The sequence below is a fragment of the Andrena cerasifolii genome, chromosome 1 (assembly GCF_050908995.1).
Source record: "Andrena cerasifolii isolate SP2316 chromosome 1, iyAndCera1_principal, whole genome shotgun sequence".
NCBI classification, from domain to species: Eukaryota; Metazoa; Arthropoda; class Insecta; order Hymenoptera; family Andrenidae; genus Andrena; species Andrena cerasifolii.
This window is the reverse complement of record NC_135118.1, coordinates 18,331,768-18,350,432: the sequence shown is the minus strand read 5'-3', so window position 1 is coordinate 18,350,432 and position 18,665 is coordinate 18,331,768. Positions and strand designations below refer to the sequence as shown.

At 37.8% G+C, this 18,665-nt stretch overlaps 1 protein-coding gene across 1 annotated transcript in view; it reads right to left on the bottom strand.

Moving 5' to 3' along the window:
- Window positions 1-13,996, bottom strand: part of LOC143368466 (uncharacterized) — a 73,893-nt gene extending 59,897 nt beyond the window's left edge. The window contains exon 1 of the mRNA XM_076811231.1: window positions 13,627-13,996. The gene's annotated coding sequence lies outside the window, so the exon portion shown is untranslated. The remainder of the gene's footprint in view (window positions 1-13,626) is intronic.
- Window positions 13,997-18,665: the final 4,669 nt, after the last annotated feature.

Here is an 18,665-nt window from a genome sequence, read left to right as displayed (position 1 = left end):
CGAGTCATCCTCTCGTTCCAATGGAACGGGATTAGGCGGCTTAAAAAGTGAATCGTTGGTTTTATATCCGTCTGCTCGGCTTAAATGGGCCCCTCAGCGTCGGATAAAATAATCCGTGGACCGTAACCGTATCTTTTAAACCGGTACCCTAGACCGAGCGACGTTAAAACAGCAATCCTCACGAGGGCGTGAAAGCGACTCGGGGGCGAGTAGGCTCAAGTGAAGAGGGTGATTCGTTAGGAAAGCCTGGATACAGATTTGCAGCTAAACGTTTGGCTCTTTTCACGGCTCGTCCGCGAGCCAAATTACATGGCGAATCGACCGAGAGTCCGCGTGGTCGGAGATGTGGCATCAACTAGGTTTGGTCGAGCCAGTGTACAGATGTTCGGTATTAAACGATGCTGGATGTGTTGGAGCGAAAGATTCCTGCATGCCTTGTGTGTTTTGTGTAAATAATAAGCGTTTGGGACCGAGCGGAAGCGGTCGAGCGCATGTTTAGGTTTAAGCACAGTAGACCGTCAATTATCGGAACTGCTTCGGACCGAAGTGGTTCGGAAATCCGAATTGTTCGGATAATCGAACAGTTCGGAAAACAAAGCATGCGTGTAATTAGCCAGTTTGTAACTATAGGAATTACACTACTTATTACATACAAGAGTAGAACAAATATTTCACACCTATTTCTTTTATTCACAATCATCCATATTTAGGGGGTGAAACTGGCCCTCAAAGTTGGGGATGAAAAACACGTTTGTCCCAATAACTCGGAAAGTATGCACTATGGAGGAAAATCTTTTAGACGAAAGTTATGTATTTTTTTATAACAAAGTCAGCCGCGTAATCAGATTCGTAATACGTCGATTTGTTCAAACAGTATATTAAAAAGTAGTCAGTTTTCACTCGTTTTTCTTATAGATTCTTGATCCGTTTTGACGCAAATTTCTCGACGTAAACTACAAACCAAACTGTGAGATACGGGGATTTTGAATTTCGAATTTTTCAATTTCGACTTTTTAATGAAAACTAGACACACTGTAGAACGCGTTACAACAAAGAGCGATTAAGAAGTTGTTATTAGTGATGGGATCAAGTATATTGGAAATAGGTTCGAATCTGACTGTATAGTTTCGAACAGTCCACGATTACTTCGGGAAAAAACAGTACTTTCAAATAGATTCAAACCTTGATGAGAAAGCTTTGAACTCTCTATAAGAACTTTGAAAAACGTCAGCGGTACTTGCAAGTATAATCGAACCCTGACTATTTATAAATTCGAACCTATTAACTAAAAACTGTACCTAAAACACCAAGCTACAATATCCAATATTACCTTGCGTCCAATCTAGTACCAAATACGAAATACGACGAAAAATATCTTAAGTGGTACGATATTGGCAATTCTCAGCTATGTAGATTTTTGTCTTCCAGAGTTCGAATACTACTTTTACGAGATTCGATTCTTTCAAACGTCGAAGAACTTAGAAGTACATTCTCGAACTCTTTCGGTACTTTTTTCTGAGGTTCGAAACCGGCTTCTATAACCCAAGATCTTTTGAAGTGTATAGAATGAAACTCCAGCTCTTATGAGTAGTATTCGAATCCCATGAAGTGAAACTTTTTTGTTGTAATTGACTCGGAGTCATCAGTACTTGTTATAATTGGCAAACCTGTAAGAAATTGTTTGGAAATTGACAAAAATACACGCTATGGATCGCACAGCTATCTTTTCGTTACATATAAACCTAAATGAAGTTACTTTTTAAGCAGGCCTTTACCGCTCAAGGTGTATCACATTTTTAAGTTACGAGGCTGAACTAACATTCCTAGTGGCTCCCGGGGGTAGCAGACTCCGGTTCGTCCACGATATCCAACCTCCCAGTGGCTCCCGGGGATACCAGACCCCGGTTCGTTCGTGAAGCTTACCTTTCCTAGTGGCTCCCGGGGATACCAGACCCCGGTTCGTCCACGATATCCACCTTCCTAATGGCTCCCGGGAATACCAGACCCCGGTTCGTCCGCGAAGCTTACCTTTCCTAGTGGCTCCCGGGAATACCAGACCCCGGGTCGTCCGCGACATCCAACCTCCTTACAGCGGCTCCCGGGGATACCAGACCCCGGTTTTTTTCCGCTACTAACAAACCCTAATAAACAAATACAATCCTCGGCCTCGCAGCCGCCATTCTCATTGCCCTCAGCCTCGGCTCGTAACAAATAAGATGTATTATAAATTTATTGTAGATGTGCTTATACGTTCGCGATTAACTAGTAATACATTCATTTACGAAAATAAATGAGATTTATAATATTTTTCCTAGACTTAAGTTTCTCGAGAAATTAACTAGTAATACATTCATTTACGAAAATAAATGAGATTTATAATATTTTTCCTAGACTTAAGTTTCTCGAGAAATTAACTAGTAATACATTCATTTACGAAAATAAATGAGATTTATAATATTTTTCCTAGACATAAGTTTCTCGAGAAATTATAGTATTTCTCGAGAAATAAGAAATAAGCAATTATAAAATTTCTCGAGAAAGCATTCTCGAGAAGAAACACTAGTCACTCCTAACACTCTGTATTCAGTCTTTTCTTCTTATTAAATCTATCTTTTATTATAACAGTATTTTATTTACCAAATTACCTTTCAATCTTGCGCTACAATATAAATTTACAACGCGTAAAGAACGCCCGTGATTCAAGCGCGCCCGATTTCGAGTAAAATGCTGTGTTTACATTACATAACTAGAATGATCGCGCGTATGTCATGAAGGGAATGAAAGAGCAACGCGAACGCGAAAACTCGCAGCGTTCATATCCAAGAATTTGAGGCGAATCGGGGGTTTCATAAAATCCATTGCAAATATCGTTCGTTGCCATTTATTTGCGACTCCGGTATGGCACATGCGCAGCGATAAACCAGGAGAATGCTTTATTCAAGTCCTGTCCTGCGAAACACGAATTTAGCTTTGCACTCGAGCGTACAATTCACAATTAGCACGGTGGATAGAAGTGACATTGAAAATTCTCATTCCCGGGAATGTTATGCGGCGTAATAAATCAGGGCTGAGGTAATTTAATGATGCAAAAATGAAATATGCCAGCCCTGCAACGAGACGAAACGTAATATCCCGACACAATTTTCCGGATTAAATAAGACATGTGACTCTTTTTTTCGAATTATCATACTCTGATGAGCAGGGACGGATTTGGAGGTTCGGCGCCCCTAGGCTAACAAGCCTCTCCCGCCATTTCCACAGAATATCATCATTTGTTATCATCATGACAGTTTTAAAATTAATTCAATATGACAACTCGCATGGTTCATTGCTAATTTTCTACATGAAAAAACTAATGAATTATTGTTCAAGCTGGCTGAAGCCTTTGCTTTTAAACATTATTGAATTTTTTTCGCCGAAAACTTGCCACCCCCTGAAATTTGCCGCCCTATGTTGGCAGCCAAGCAACACAAAAATAATAATTAACAAAATTTTTCATACGTTACAGGATTTATTGCAGAATCGCGTCGTTTCTTATAAGTGAAAGATTTCGCGAGCATGGTTTAATTTAAAAAGAAAAGCTCGAAAGTGGCGCCATCCCTTTAGATCTGGCCATGATTCTCCGTAACACTCTGCACAAAACAAATTTGATACGGACGATAAAATCACTGCGATTCAATTATCTCGATGGTTGATTCACTGAATGTCGCAATACAACTTTTTATTCAACGATTCCGTATTGCAGCTAGCTTATCGATCAAAAGCATCGATGGATATCCGTTATCCGTTGCTTTATACAGCGTGCTTTGCAGCAGATGGTGCAATCTAAACGGTAATGATTCTACATGAAAAAAGAAGGAGGAAATGTGGAATAAAATTTGCTCATAGAAGGCTGTCATTTCAAGAATATTGATTTTAAAACTCTCCTGCTACGAGTAAATTCCTGCACGTAAATAAAAGTCAATATATTGATTGGCAAATATGATGCAGCTATAAACGAAATTAAGCCTCGTGTATAGATAATAAATCGAAATTGTAGAATAACCTTTCTGTTACATTTTAGTCAGATACTTGTCTGAATAATGGACTTCCTCGTAAACAAAGCGAAATTTGAAGAAAAAAATTATTCTACAATTTCAAGTTATTTCCAGTTATTTTCCGTGCGCGTACTAAGCGACTCTTCGAAATCGATTTAGACAAATCCTTCTAAGTGTGGAGCTTAATAAGTTAAAAAAGATAAATATTTTTTTATAAGTCTTACCACCCGGATTTGTTCCTTTAGATATACAAACACTATATAAAATTGTTGAGCAATACATTCTTATGTTTAGGTGTAGCTCAAGTGAGTCAAAGATTACAGAAATTGTGAAAACTTAACATATAATGGGCATATTTTAATTTATACATTTTCATTACATTACATTTATATTTGATAATTTGTTCAATTTATTGTTCACAGGGGCTCAGAAATCAGGCAGTGTCTGTTTCATGCTGCGAGGGTACAGTCTACTAATTGTTTTACTTAATTATACGTCAGATGGGGCACAATGGTACCTTTTCTCAGTTTCTATTTAAAAAAAAAAAAAAAATGAATGCATTTGCAAAAATTTCTAGTGTTCCATGCCCTTCTATATAATTATCATGTACATTGGAAATTTCACCATCATTGAGCTACCCCTAAATATAGATCAATTGTGCTCATATTCTGTTCGATTTTATTTTTTACAAAATGAACAAATTCAGGTGGTAAGAAGGCCATATTTTCGTATGTAGATGGAAAATAAGCTCCACCCTAATCCTCCTATGAACAAATTATATTCCACATTTGAGGACCTTGCAGCAAGTGGTGCAGCTCCATATTTACCAACTTCGAATAAATTAGAAAACACTGTTTCTAAAATTATTGCTTTGACTAAACATTGAAAAGGGAACACTAATTGAAAGCAATTTTCACACAACAAGTAGTAGGTATTATATTGAAAAAATTTTATTTTTACTTTTAGGGAATTTTTCAAATCTTGAGCTGCCTCTGATTTCAAAATTTGCAATAAATCGCTCATGTGTTATTGGATTTGCGTCAAACGTGCCCCAAACGATGTAGAATTTTTTTACGTATATTACACGTCATAACTCAAAAACTGTCAAAAATGGAGCTTCATCCCCCTTGCTGCAGAGTGCAGACTCCTCATTTCCTTTTTATTGTTTCATACAAAATCACTGCTCCCGTTAGTTGCGCCGCCTATCACGAAACAGCCAGTATATCCCCCGATCTCGAGAATCATCCCCTACAATCAGCGTTTAGACAGCTAACCACGAATAATGAATTACGAAAGACACTTGAGGATCGTTCATCGCGCGACAGAAAACAATAAAGCTGGCGGCACGCGCGGGAGATTTATCGTCGTTCTAATTGCTCTGCCAAGCGGCTACTTTTCGAGAATGGCTGCATTTAGTTCTACCAAACAGCACAAAGGGAACGCGACAGTGCGAGGGGAAACTACGCACAGTTGCGCAGTTTTCCCAAGCAGTCTTGGTGCTCCCATAGAAACGTCCCCTTCCCGCGAAATAGATACCGCTGTGAATACGTAAACCGCATTTCCATGGTAATTATGTGTTACAAGGGAAGATCCCGAACCCGAAAATTCCAAAAATTCTGTAACTTTGTGAATATGTAGGCGATTTCCTCCTGATTACAGCGAAATTTTTGTTTGCTGCCCAAATTCACACGAAGGGGGCGAAATTAATCCCTGAAAAATCGGCTATTTCCCGATCTTGTGTTATAATTCGCGAACTGCAAGAGATAAAAAAAAAGTTTCAAGGCAAAAGTTACTTCGTTCAATTAGATCTATCATTTGGTGAACAAATTATTTTACAGTTCACGAGTTACGACATATAATCGGAAAATAGCCGGATTTCCAGCGGTCGATTTCACCCCCTTAGAGTGAATTTGGGCAGCAAACAGAAATTGCGTTGTGATCAGGAGGAAATTCCCAGTATATTTACAAAATTTCTGGAATTTTCGGGTTCGGGATCCTCCCTTGTTAGAAATTATATGTAAAATAACGAAAATTTTAATTTATTAAAAATTGTTGGACGTACAAACATTTCTTTCGCAGCGCGTTATACGGCATCAAACACTGAACATTTTGTCCATTTACGGTTTTCTTCTACCTCGCACCGTTACAAAGTTATACTCGAAGAGCGAAAAATCGCTGAAAATTTGGGGGCTGATTTCACCCCCTCAGAGTGTTTTTCCGCAGAAAAAAAATCGTTTCTTACATACTCCGATATGCTCTACAATCGTACGGAGTTTCATTACAATCAGAATGTTCGGGTTCGATATGTTTCCTTGTAAGCAGAAGTCAATGAGCTCGCGACTATATAACAAGATTCGGTGTCTTGATCGGGTCAGCGTTCGGACCATCAGTACGAACAGAGCAAAACTTCTCTGATCATCGTACGAATCAGAATCTACGTTTAAACATCGAAACAGTCACCCAATATTAATTTGGGCGGGTGATAGATCGTCCGGCTACACGCGTACCTCACCTCCAGGTGAATCGGGCCCTTACAACCTCGAAAGAAAAATTCCGATATTTTCCACGCCTGTGTCGTACGAGCAACACCTGTAGGTATTACGTTTGTACCATGGTGTACTGGTATAATACACAAAAATAGGAAACCAGGTCTGGCAAAGTATGCCAGGCTCGGTTAAAAATATGTGTTCGATATATCCAAAGTACAGAGAGTTATCTTTGTGCACGGGCTGACAGAGGTCGCGGAATTCGAACAGCAGCAATTTCGGAATAATTCGGGAACAGTTCCCGAAGAGCCGACGAATTTCCTGTATTCTCTGTAATTATCGGCGTCGAACTGTAAACGAATTAAAGTGCGAATTCCACGATTCTAATGCCTAACGGAGAAAGGGGGGCAGCGGGGGGGGATTCGGGACAATTTAATTTCCATTTTGCGCAGCTTCCGTTAAATTTAACAAAAGCAGGCGTACTGCAGCAAGCGTCGCTCGCGTGTAAGATAACTAATTTAATATCCCCCTCGGTAGGTTCGAACGAGCACATTTTCGAATCAGTGAATTTTGAGGCCCGGCTGATTGCAATCAACGTGTGAAAGGGGAATAACAGCGTACAATAAATTCACAATGTAAAATATTGAATGGAATACGAATTAAGTCACTGACTGATTTACCCAGAATATTTCAGGCTGATAATATAACTTGTTTAAAAATCTTTCAAATCGTTGTATCGACGTTAGAAAAATAATTCGTCATTTCATTCGAAGATACGAAGTGAAAATGATAATGAAACTATTCGTTGTATAACTTGTAACTGTTTTGTTGAGTAAACTGTTTTAAATCACAGTGGGTTTTAACGTGGAACATACTCAACGAAATGATAATAGTGATAAAGCCGGAGATAAAGCCGGGGAAACCTAACTAGCTGGTATTGTTCCTCGGTGGAACTTGTTGGAAGCTACTTTGCTGGATATACGTGTACTGTAACCCTCGAGCTACTATGGCCAACGAGTACTATAACTTTCAAGCTACTATAACTCGCGAGTTAGTATGCCCCTCTGTATGCTTTAAAGATTAATCGAAGACCAAGCTTGCGCGAGAATTATACATCGCACGTGCACTTAAGTTACGTAGGAAGATCGATTCCAATGTTCCAAATCATTTTCGGACAAAACGCACGCCCCTTTTGGACGTAGACAAAATTACAGAATACACTGTGTATATCACTTGAAATGATTGAAACATTTCAGACTTGAACAATAAATTAAGAAAATATTGGGACAGCTTCACATAGTGTGCGCAATTTGCATAATTCATAAGGTAATTTGTTAAATATTCAAATGATGCGATAAATATTTCTTATGGTGTATGTATATGTTTGAATTTGGAAAACATCTAAAAGATAAAAATTGTTTTTGAGACTAACTTAGTTTTGTGGGAAATATTTAAGCTGAATGTTTGTACATCCAATTCAAAGAAGAAATAAAACTTCTAATCATGGATGACTGAATTATTCCACTTCATATCGTCTCGAGCCAGACTCTGCAATAAGGAGAAGCAGTCTACCTATAGTCAGACGCATGATTCAGGCGATACGACAAGGAACTACATACATCGTTCTGAAACGATTTCTTGAAAATTGTTTCGAGTAAAAGAAATTTTCAGATCAGTGGGCAAATTCAGAAATATGTGTGAATTTAATAGAAATTTCTGTTGAGATTATTATTCTACGCTTTTATTTACAAAAGCTTCCATTCTATGCAAATCTAAATGAGATACTGAAATTCTTCAAAATATTAAGGTATTAGGTAATATTATTAAAATCTAAGACGTTACTGAAAATTTGTTAAAAATAAACATGCATAATTGCAACTAAAAAGCAGCTATTAAGTTTGGAAAAATTGCAGTAACGCCCTTTGTAAATTCTTCTTTTACTAGTATTTCATTGAAATGCACGCTTTGAGATATAAATAAATATAGAAAAATGCAGAGAAATGTTTACAATCGTTCACTTTAATTTCCCAACGCACTCGTAACTACCGAAAGAAGTTGGACAGTGAAATTCTTTTTATGGTTATAAAATATCATATAACTTTTATTAAATGGTTGAATTTTAACTTTCGACTAATGAATTCCATTTATTATAATATAGGGAAGCCCTCTAAGTCTAATATGATATTATAATTTAAAAATAAATTCGCCAAAACTCACTAAAATTGTACTGGCATTTGTACGCGTTCCCAAGATAATTACGATCGAAATCAATCGAATGCTTCGACAGCAATTACATCGATAAAAGTTGAATTACTGAAAACTATTAGAAATTAAATATCAACCGGACGAACTGCCATTTTAATTACGGTATATTAGCAGGAATCTATACAAAATTACACATATCACATTTGCATACTGTACCAGGATATTTGAATGTACCTGGCATAAAATTATTGCCGAAAGATCAAGTCCAATTACCTTTGCGCAGTATGCATCAATAATTTTAATTAAAATATGAACAAAGTTGCAATCGGACATTAATAACACTGTACAGTAGAGAAAAGTGATTAAAACGTTCACGTTCGTTAATTATTCATTGTTGGTACATTGCTACATAATAATGTCGTAATAATATATTTCCACCTCCCAGCCAAGTACATATTACTAAACACATTACAGAAATGAACTGCACATTTCAACAAATATCACGATTTGTGTGTCGAACTCCAGCGTATTCTCCCATAGACAGGCGAAAATTGCTATCGAAATGTTTACAATCGTGTCGTTCGCAACAAATATCTTTCATTCTACTTTTACTTGTAAAATCGCATAAATTTGAGAAACCCAAATATGGAATGGGAGGAAACCCAAATAATTATAGTGCTGTTTCTTTTATTCTAATATTGCTGAAATTCTAAATAAACTGTATTCTAAATATTGCGCGAGGATTCAACGTCACAAATATGAGGCGTTTACCGCTGGGACATTGAGAATAAGATTTTCTATTAGATTTCAATAGTATTGTGATCTCAATTTCTTAAAGAAATGATACTAATGCGAAGTAACATAAATATTCTGGTATAGATGTAGGGTGAGTTAAAATCAGGATTTGTCGATTTTAAAAACCGATTTTTATTTATACATTTGTTAAATTCGAAAACCGGTTTTATATACTAGAACTAATATGCAGAAATGAATTAATTATTTAATTAAAAACGTTAACACTTTGACTTGATATCGTCTCGAACACAAGCATATTGTAATAGGTAACAGTTTACTGTAAAACTACTCTTCATGAGTTCATATTTTCAACAAAAAAAAAATACTAAATGGAATAAAGATTTATAATTGGGTACCACCTTTTAAAAGATTTATATTTTGTACGGATTTTAGTTAATATAATTTTTTTGTTATTTGACTCTTTATACATAGGGTATATATTTTTTGTTATATTTTTGTAATTCCATAATATTACGGGAACTGAAATTTTTTAAAATAGGTACAAGTATTTATTTACTATTTTAATTATATTTTTTTGCGAAAATTCGAAAACCGGTTTGACCGGTTTTTTGGGAATAGTGGAATTCGAAAACCGGTTTGACCGGTTTTTTGGGAATAGTGGAATTCGAAAACCGGTTTGACCGGTTTTTTGGGAATAGTGGAATTCGAAAACCGGTTTGACCGGTTTTTTGGGAATAGTGGAATTCGAAAACCGGTTTTTATATAAACCCTAGTTAAAATGGACCCTATGTCCGCCAGGAAAGCGCTGATATACCGTAATTTGATTACTAAATTCTTTCATTTTCTTTTACTATAATTTTCCCTTCATTTTGCACTTCTTGTATGGAATAATAAAACCATATTATTAGTACCTACTGTTCTCGTCTTCATCGATATCTGAAACAGCGAGAGCATTCGAAGTTTCGTGAATTTCAGTACTTAAAATTTTTATTATCACCGCCGTTTTAGTATCCGGGACATTAATCGAACACCCGAGCCCGAGAAACTGAATGCACCTCCCCAAAACCTAATCTCAAATGAACAAATTTAATTTCGCCCTTCAGCCCTACTTTTAGTCAACGGATCCCCTACTCTACAGCTGTGTCGCGAGTTTCACGCCCGCTCTGTATTCATTTGAAAACAGCGATGCACCTTCATGAATAACATAACGCACACTGTATCGTGCATGCCGCGGTGCAGCACGCCTATTTGCATACCTAGCAATAAGCATGAAAGCAAGTCCGCAGAAACTCGGTAATCAATTGGTATGCGCGATGGAAGTCCGGAAGCCGAACGCGTCTTAACGCGCCGCGTACGCGTTACACCCGGATCGGAATATTTTTAATTTAGCAACGAGGGCGTTAAACAAAACTGCGCTTCCGCGCGACGGCTGCGGAACAACGGGAAGAGGAAGCAGCCTGCGCGAAGCTGCGACGGAAACGACCGTGTATTTTCGGAACGATCTCTTAATCGAATGGGAAACCGCGTTTTTTCTACGTAACTTAATGCGACGCCAACGCGCCGGTGGATTTGATAGAAACTCCTGAAGGGTTTGGAATAATATTGGGATCAAACAGTTACGCGAGAAAAGTGGAAAATTCACATTTTTATTAAAACTTCGTGTGATTCAAAATTGGATTGATTGAGCGGTTCTTGATAAATGATTGGTGGATTCTCCATAGCCCACACTGGCTGTGGGGAATTTTAGCTGACTGTGAGTTTGAAGGGTAAAGAAGTTGATTATATTTGCAGTTTGTTGAATGCTTTCTATTGGATGTTAAAATAATTTTAAAGAATTTTATTTTTCCGCGTTTCTCTGTGGAACGGAGAATATTGGATTAGTATAAGCGCAGAAGCTAGATTCCATTACCTAAATGGTTTTCCAATTTCAAAGCGTTTGACCCCATTAGAGGGGATGAAACGTTGCTGTACTTGGAAGAACGTACACTAAACTTGTTCGACCGCTAGGCATCAGTGTTATAAATAATATCCCAAGATTTCGATTTCTAGAGTTGACCCTCTTTGCGTAGTTACACACTACTGCTTAGGTAGTAATATCGTTGAACGAGTGCAATAAAAATTATTATAATAAAAAACCTACGTATTATCATGAAATTCTAGTCGAAAATTATTACCCTAAAGGTAATTGAAGAAGATAAATTTAGAGCCCAATTACACAATTAAAAGTTATTCTAAATCGAAGTACTAGGTTTGTAACTCCATATCTCGAATACCCTCTACTGTAATAATAACCCGGCAACATTTCTGCGAGCGATAACGGAAAATGGAGAATAAACGCTAGCCTAATTAAATAGAATTAAACTATACTTCTCCGAAGTGAAATTTTACGAGGTGAGTTTCTGGCTGGATCGCAAATTGGATATTTTATGTGCTTTCGGAAATTTTATCACCCCCATTCGAGCGTCTTTAATCTTCTACAACGCAGCAACTATAGCGCGTACGACCTACGCTTATAGAACTTTCGCCTATGTGTTTCAGTGTGTAAATCACCGGCATAAAATATTGACGAGCATCCGTAAATCTCTATCGCGACGGGGAGAGCTTGTTAGCAATAACGAATTAGTTTCAGTAATCAACAGGGACTGTATATACAAGTCCGTGTAATTCGTTATCGATAATTAAATCAGTATATTACCGCTGGCATAGTTATTTTCGAATTTCTAGATTCATTGTTAATACGAAAAAAAATACAAAGGAATTTTTGGAGAGAAAAAAAGAACGAAGCTGAATAAATCAATTGTTTAACACTGAGTATTTTATTCTAGCTATGTATTCGTTAACAAAGAATAAAAGAAACTTCAACGAAAACAATATGTATTCTACTGTTCGTGTCGCTAACGATCAAATCGAAAGACAAAAGTGGACAGCTTTTACCTAACCTGAACACAGAAGAACTAGGTAGTGCTCGTTAAATATTCCTGTCTAAATTTAAATTTAACAAAGGAAGACATAATCAGTGGGAGATATATTTAAAACTGTATCGAACAGCAGGACCGTTTGAGAAAGTAGATCAAGCGTGTAGTTTAATCTAAAAGGAAAAAGGTAACGGAGGTTTGACAAAGGTTTAGAAAGCGCGTGCAAATTCTCTTGATGATTATGCGCGAGGTCACGAAGATCGTCCGATTGAATTAAATCTTGTCCCGAATACGCCTTTGTCATTCGTTTAAACGTAATGGGATGTGTGTACCTGCGTTTAATAGGATTTCCGTTGTTGCGACATAATTAAAAACAAGTATCAAAATCGACTGCACGCGATCTACGGGAAAACGCGTGTTGTTACCTGTTACGTATTTAATTTCTTACGAGCTCGCGGGGCCATTATTTAGTACGCTAACAAATTATTTCGTACGCTATCGCAATGATTCACTGCCAATTTACCCGGAAAGCAGCTCGAAATTTATTTCCATCTACTTCGTAGTTCGAATTATATACTAGTAATTTATTTTACGAACATTAATATAAAACATCGATATCAATATCGAAGCTATTATTGACATGCACATTAACACGCATGATAATACAAACATGCACCAATGCGAATACTAATTACAACTCCAACAAGCCAATCTGACTTTCACAGCAAGGTCTACCAACACGCACTACGCAACACCACATCGTCGCATAAAAAATTTCAGACCACGAACGAAACTACGAAAGCAGAAAATTCACCAGGCAGTCGCGAGATCGTGCCGGAAACGTGGATTTTAATCCGGGCTGGTGTATAACCTAATTAAGCCTCCGAACGGAATTGCATTTCATCGCTCGAGATAAGCGAGCGGTTGATAAAACGCGAACGTCGCGATATCGACGGTGCACGCTAAGGTTATGTCGAAAATAAGTCACCGGTCCGGAGAGAGACTACGAACGATCCTGGCACTGCCGTCCGCCACAGGGACCCGAGTCCCGAAACGCGTGCGTTCTCGGACCGCAGCGCAACTTCCTGTTTCCGTTGGTCGTTTAATCATGACAGAAACCGAAGCGTCAGGTACACTGACCCTTATAAGAAACTGGCTGACAGGAGCCCACGTACGCGGCGCCGGCCGCGTTTCCACCATAGACGAATGAAATTCAGTGCTACTCACGATTACAACGCGACACTCTCCAGCTGGCCCGCATCGCCCGTGCGCGACTGCTTTACCGGCATCTTCTTGACAGTTGTCGCTGCTCGAGGCCGTCGTCTGCTTCATTGGCCCATCGCGGACGCGTCTCGCCTCTCGAGTCCGACGTAAACAAAATGCGTGACAGCGGCGGCCACCGGCGACCAGGTGGCACCGCGTCTACGGGGCCCCCTCGACGAATCGACACCGCCGAGCTCGCGCGATCAGGCGCCGCGGGACGAAAAAAAAAAACGCAGGCAGCGGAACGTCCTCGGTCGTACCCGTGGCTCACGGCACCGCGACGCTTATCGCGCTGTAAACGCTCGCCCACTGGCGCACGCTCCTAGGGCGAGTGCATCGATCGAAGCACCCTCTACTACCCGACTGGTCTTATTGGTCGATCATCGGCTGCGCGCGCAACCGTGAACGCGGGGTACGTCTCGCGCACGCGCACAGCCGCGGCGAAAAAGGGCGCGTTCCGTGCCCGCGGAATGATTATTTTGGCGCGCGTCGCATATTAGCTGCTTCACTTTTGTTTAACGAATCCTCCGGGAGCTTGTCGCTTTGTTGCAGGCTGATGTTTACTGGGGATAACTTCGTTGTAATTTTGTAGGAATTTCTGTGGAAGGTATATTGGCTTGTTTGAGACAGATTAATGAGGGAAGAATGTCGTGGATGATGATCGCATTCTTTGCACGCTTTTATTTTCAAATCAGCCGTAATTTTAGGGTAATTTGTTCTGTGAAGAGTGATGTAAAATCTCTTTGTAGCGGATGCAGGAAGGGCGTGATTAAATTTTATAGGCTAATTTAATGAGGTTTCTTTTTTTTTTTATTATCGTTGATCTTGCTGCAGCTTTCGCGATGTCATGCAATGAAATTGGTTTTTACATATTCGTTAATATAGTTGCTAGTTGTGAATGCACTTCTTCAATTTATTCGCAATGTACACAGAGTTAGAAATATATTGGCACGGACATTTAGTGGATTTAGTGGATTAAACTCTTGGTTTCCTCCGTATTTCTCCGTAATCTCCTGTCCCGCAGGTGTCAGATGCACTTTCATCGAAAGATGTAATATCGTATAAGTTAACAAATTTTTATCAGATTTTTTGGTAAATTCTTGTTAGTTTCTTTGACGCGTAGAATCTCTTTTCGCGAGAAGGGGTAATCTATTTAAGAAATGAACTTTCTTTGTTTCTTCCGGGACGTGAAGCGACTAGTTGCATTCAACTTAGCTTTCGAAGGTCGTTTAACTCATGCGGAACCCACTTATCTACCTTCCTTGTATTATCAATGGCCTTGCCCAGTTACGAAAGATCGTGGACTGGCTAACAGCCACTTGCGAAGTTATTTTATTATGTTTTGGAACTGTTTTAAAATTTCATCACTTACAATTGTCTCCTATCTTGCTGTTCACTGAACTTTCAGTAGCGCATTACCGTTCTTGAATTTTTAAATCCAATGTTGAACATTTTTTACGTTAACAGAATCTTCTTCGTGTACTAAATTTACCCTTTCGCCTTTCCCACGGTTATACTACCCAGTTTGAAGATATAAAGGAATGTTAACACGAGTAATCGTAATAAGAAGTATATTTTGCAATGCCGCGAGTATTTTTAGCAACAGAGTTCCTAAAGCTAAAACACTTGTTACAATAATCATTTATAGAAAGTGTTATCTGTTTTTTGGTTACGCATTATGTAATGCGTTCGTTAAGATATCGTTTGAAACTTATATGCACGTATAATGTTAAGTAATAATAGAGTTTTGTTAGAGCGACACGTAATGAAAGATCTGACATAAAGATATGGCATTACGAGTGACATTAAAACACCTTAACAAGGGACCAACGCTGATGACAGTCTATTATATTTAATTGTGGAGTTATATAATTATGATGTTATCAGATGATAAAGAGTGCTTTATGTAGAACTCTGTTACTCTACTGTGGATTGTGTTCTGTTATTTTAAATTATAGATATACTCTGCTTTTGGTAATTTCAATTTTTAATATTTCCTCTTTTTGAGTATGAAATATGGGTGTTATATCAATAGTAACAAGACTTATGATTTTCAATATTTTTATTGCGACTAATTAAGAAATATAAAGAGACTATATTTAGCTGTAATTACAGTTTGAATAAAAATAAATATATACAAATTATACGTATCAGATAATGTTAACACTACGTTACGATCAACAGAGTGGAGCAGTGAGTCCTTATATTTTATTATAAAATTCTAAAACTAAGTAGAATATTACTGCCTTTGTTTCTATTATACGTATGTCTACGGTATTTGTAGGGTAAAGGGAAAAAGCAGAAATGTTTGTTTGTAGCAACTCGGATTACGGAATTGTCGAATCACAAAGGGTTATAAAATTCAAATACCCCCGTAAGATAACTTTATAGATTTGATATACTGGTTAAAAACAGGAAATGTCCACTCTGCACTGGAACAAAATACGGAATGTCCCCACGCTTCACCCAAGCATTAGCTTCTGTCGTCAAACAAACCAAGAAATTATTTAAGAAGAAAATTATATAAGAAAATTAAATTCTTGTTTCTTTACTGATGAACCAAATTTTAAAACTTAATTTTCTCGATAAAGCTGTTTTGCGACATTCTCGATTTGCCCCTTACCCTTCATTGATACTGTAATCATTATCCAAGCGAAGTAATTTTCAATCCTCGACATTAAAAATCGCGTCCCCTGCCCTCCAAAACTTAATATCCTATAATATTAATAAAATAACATCTTCCTGCAGAAGCAAATTTCGCAAGAAGCTCAAAGTAGATTCCCCCTTTAGTCCATATTTTTTAACACTAAAGTGTTAAAACTCATAGGTGCTAATATTGCCAAAGCTCAATTATCAATTGAAAAGCAGAAATTACAGAAATGGAATATGTACCTAGGTAACGCTAAAAAATTCGCTATCGTTCGAAGAATTATAAATGAAGTACGATCGAAATTACCGTAAACAATATTTCGATAGCATCAGAATTTAAAAGAAAAGGGAACTGTTTAAACTCCCCGGCGAAAATAAAAAAAATCAAGTATCAGAATTAAAGACAGCCCAATTTTTTAAACCTCGGTCTCTTTGCACCACAATCTTCACCAACTTCATCCAACATTTATATCGTTCCCTCTTATTTGTTACATGTCCTATGACAAGTAAAAGAGTCATATTAATAATTGGGTGTTTTCGTTCGCTCACTTTTAGGTGATGTCAGGTGCGCGGAAATATTTTTCTTACACCTCCCTGAATTTTTGCCAGAAAACTAGCAAAAGGTCGCAGATAGTCAAGGAAAATACTCGGTTAAAAAATACCTGTAATATACCTTTACTTTTAATGAAGACTTTGGTCGAACAAAGCGACGGGCTTCCGCAACGACCTAATATCATTATCATCGTCATTTGATTCGGCCATGGTTCAGTATCCCCGCGCACCTCTCGTAGCAGTAATTTTATATGCGCATACGTGATGACAGAATCATGCGTAAATCGCCGCAATTCCCGATCGAAATCACGTACTAACGATGAAAATTCCTGGAACAGAACTTCCCGGCAGATACTCGCGGAAACGGGCGAATAAAGTTTCATTTCCCGTGCACGATATTTCCGGCAATTACAGCGGCGCTGTTATGCAAACGTTACTACAGGCAAAAACGAATCGAGATCTTTCAATACCACCCGCCCTGTTTACATTGCGGTATTGCAACGTTGGTGTCGCAGACGGAAATGCTTCCCTTACTGCACGGCCCAATGCAGGAACGGTTATGTAGAAACGGCCCTTTGCAAATGCAGATGATATTGCTAACTTTGTATTCCCCCTGCGACGCGTCCCACGCCTAAAATCAAACAGGGTAGACGCCCCTGTAACCGACCTGGCCCTCGTTATTGGCTAATCGTTTTTAGCTTTCGTTAACAGTGGCATATAAATGAATACACCGAAGAAGCGTTAAAGTTAAAGTACACGTATGGTATTTAATAGATTTATATATTGTCCGTTAGTAGACGCGGTTAAATGCAAAATCTGAGATTTCTGATTAATATAGGAAGGATAGATACTACGTGATAACGTAAGTCGGATGTGTACACGATTATGTATACGTATATTTTTTTTTAATTATGATGCTTATTTAAGTAGAAAGCTATTTAGGTCGTTCGAGTTTAAGCGAATGTAATATTTAGTTGGGTTTGTGTAATATTATGTTGAACGGCAGAATGATTAACGAATACGTTGTTCCTAAATGGCTGAAGAAACTTAGAAGTGGTGATATCAGTTTAGAAGACAAAGAAACGAAAGCGGGACTAATCAAGATTAATGATGATAATATACCCACGTTAATTGGAGATAACTTATGATGCACGGCCCGAGATATTGCTAGGGTATTAAGCATTTTTCAGAAGCTGCTTGCAAAAAAGTTTGCTTTAAAGATTTTTGAAAGTAATTATTCCTGTTGACCTGTAAGAAGAGTGGTAACGAATAATGTAATTATCAATTATGCAGAACGGTACTCCTTTTAGTTTCTAAACTAAGATTTTAAAATTAGTTTGGTCCCATTTATCCACATACTTCTGCTTAGGTACTATTCGCAGATATTAATTGATTTCGTAATTGACACTCTATAATTAATTTCAATCGAATACATGTACTTAAATGATGCATTTGGAGCTTATTAAAATCAGTCGACTCTTGTACCATTGAATAATATTGTAGCTCCAAATCAATTGAATTTATTAATCAATTCGATCATATTCGTAACGTTATGAACTGAAAGGAATAGATGAAAAATTTTACTCTTTAACTTTGTTATTCTATTATGCATTGCATATTGCCTTTCTCGTTCATTTACTACTCTGAATCAAGGAAAATTGATCGATTGAGGTCGCGTGGTCGCTAAGGAGAGGATCTAAAAATAATTTACCTTAGAATGTTTCAATTCCACGCGAATTAATTCAGAAGAATTCATTGGACAGGACTCAATATCGTGATCCGTAATTAACACACCACAAAGG